Raw genomic sequence first — 2,649 nt, 5'->3', positions numbered from 1 at the left:
TTTTTTTTTTTTTTTTTTTTTTTTTTTTTTTTTTTTTAATCCAATATCCGTTGATTTGATTGTGATTAGAGAACTCGGACATTTTGCTGCTAAAGAATCTTTTCCCTTCTCCCACTTCCTGCCCCTACTTGCACTGCTGTGGATTTTTTTAAAAAAGAAACAAAAACAAATTCCTTTCCCCACCCTCCAAACATATATTCTGTGAGATAACTGTGCCTGCGACAAAGTGTTAATCCTGGGATCGTATTTTTATATCATATTCTCATATTTGTTTTTTTAATTGGTGTTAGATGACATGATTAATAAAAAAGGCAAGATATTTTCAGAATTTGAATTTCAGTTTTTTTTTTTTTTCCTTTTGAGATGTCCCTTTTAAATTTTTTTATTATAATCAACATGAAGAGGATCCTGTTGCTCTGGTCCTTATAACAAGCCCTCTGTTAGGAACTGAAGGAACAATGCAGCAGATGGGGTGCTGAGGGATATCAGGACTTAGCAACTGATGGTTTTGGGGGTGAGGGTTGGTCTTTTTAATGCTGTGTGACAGTTCAAAACCTTTACCGTTATCCTGTGAGGGTAAATAAATTGCTCTACCCTTGAGTCTGAGTTTGAGGCAGGGTTCAAATTTGTATGATGTGTCCTTTGGGGTTTGGCCTTACCAAAGCAAAAAAGGGTGCAAGAAATGTGGATGTTGGTGTGCTTGTTTAAACACTCACAGCCAGCCACACACACGCACACGGCAAAGGCGTTTTGTATTACCGCTCCCAAGTAACATACTTGAATTCTTGACTTTCCTTTGGGGTAAAAAAGGATTTGAAACCATAAAGTGTTTTGAAGAAATTAAGTCTACAAAAACATACTTTCTCTTTTCTTTTCCTTTTTTTCCCCTCCACAGACCATGTCCTCTGTTCAGTTCCTAACGCAAACTACAATAAACGGTGATACACACACACTAAGGAATTTTGAGTCTCTTCTTTTTGTGGAAAAAATAAAAAGGTGGGGTGGGTAAACAGAACCAAATGAGTGTGTGTGTGGTAAATCATCTTTTCTGGAGCCAATTAGGTGTTGCTGTTTAATTTTTGTTTGGTTGGTGTGTGTGTGTGTGTGTGTGTGTGTTGCTAGGGATTGAACCTAGGGCCTTGTGCATGCAAGGTAAGCACTCCACCAACTGAGCTGTATCCCCAGCCCAGGAGTTGCTGTTTTTAAAATAAAACTTTCCCATTCCCGTCAGCCTTGAAGACTACATTTGGTTCTCATTCCAGTTTGCTGGTCTGAGGAGGCTGTTCAGTATTCTACATGCATACAGAGGTTTTTGTAGACGCTCCTTTCATGAGCGTCTCTCCAGGCAGCTCCAGTTTGCAGACTGACTCTGCCACTTATGGAGCAAGAACAACAGGCACTCCCACAGCTTCCCACGTGGGAAGAGGCCGTGCAAAGGACTTTGCATTCATGGTGCCAGCTCTAGGAGGACACTGCTATTTATTAGTTTGTTTTGGGTCTCTGTTTTGTTTGAAACAGGCCAGGCGTGGGTGGAAGAAGTTAGGTAACCTGCTGAGTGTCACCTGGCTGGTTAGATGAGCGGCAGGTGTGCAGGCACCAGCGCCCTCACCTTTGTGTCTACTGCTCTTGAGCACATTTTGACTTTTTTAAAAAATACAATATGTGTAGGGCTGGGGTTGTGGCTCGGCGGTAGAGCGCTTGCCTTGCATATGTGAGACCCTGGGTTCGATCTTCAGGAAATAAAGGCATTATGTTGTGTCCACCTACACCTAAAAAATAAATATTGTTTTAAAAAAGTATAATGTGGGCTGGGCTTGTGGCTCAGCAGTAGAGCGCTTACCTTATATATGTGAGACCCTAGGTTCCATCCTCAGCACCACCTAAAAATAAATGAGTAAAATAAGGGTATTGTGTCTAACTACAACCAAAAAAAAAAATACTTTTAAAAAATAAAAATAAAATAAAGAGATGTGTCCAGCTTCAACTAAAAAATATTTTTTAAAAAGTACAATGTATCTATTCTAATAAAAGACAATATAAATGAACATAAAGAAAAAGATGAAAATCTCCCATAATCCTACCATGCAGATAATTCTGTCAACTTACTTTCTACTAAGCTTACCATATGTTTAACAGTGCTTGGCCTGTTTTTATTTCTTTGGGAATTGAACCCAGGGCTTTAAACACTCCAGGCAAGTGCTCTACCACTGAGCCACATCCCCAGCTCCTAATTTTTGTTCTTTATTTCTCTCACAAATGGATATTGTTTGTTTCCTCTCCACCTGATTATAAACTCTTAGGAGGCACAGAATCTGTTGTGTGACTTGAGTTCCCCAATCATCCCCCATGAATATAACAAGATGCTGCCTTCTACCTCCATGTGCATTTGGGGTTTTTTGAATATTCACAATTTTGAGGTTTCAAGGACCTCTGGGGCAGGGGCCAGGACAGGGTGTGGATGAAGTCATTCTCTTGCCAGACTCTCAAGAATGAAAATGCTTTGCTTTTCCATTTTTAGAGTCTCAGGGTGACCATATTGCAGAAACTCAGACTTGCCTTCAATCTGTTCATTAGAGATATTAAAATAAATTCCAGAATATTTCAAAAGAAGGTCTTGACAAAAAGGAAAAAAAATCTGCGAATCATCAG

Source organism: Marmota marmota, unplaced genomic scaffold (genome assembly GCF_001458135.2).
Source record: "Marmota marmota marmota unplaced genomic scaffold, marMar, whole genome shotgun sequence".
Classification (NCBI taxonomy): domain Eukaryota; kingdom Metazoa; phylum Chordata; class Mammalia; order Rodentia; family Sciuridae; genus Marmota; species Marmota marmota.
Note: the sequence above shows the minus strand (reverse complement) of the source record.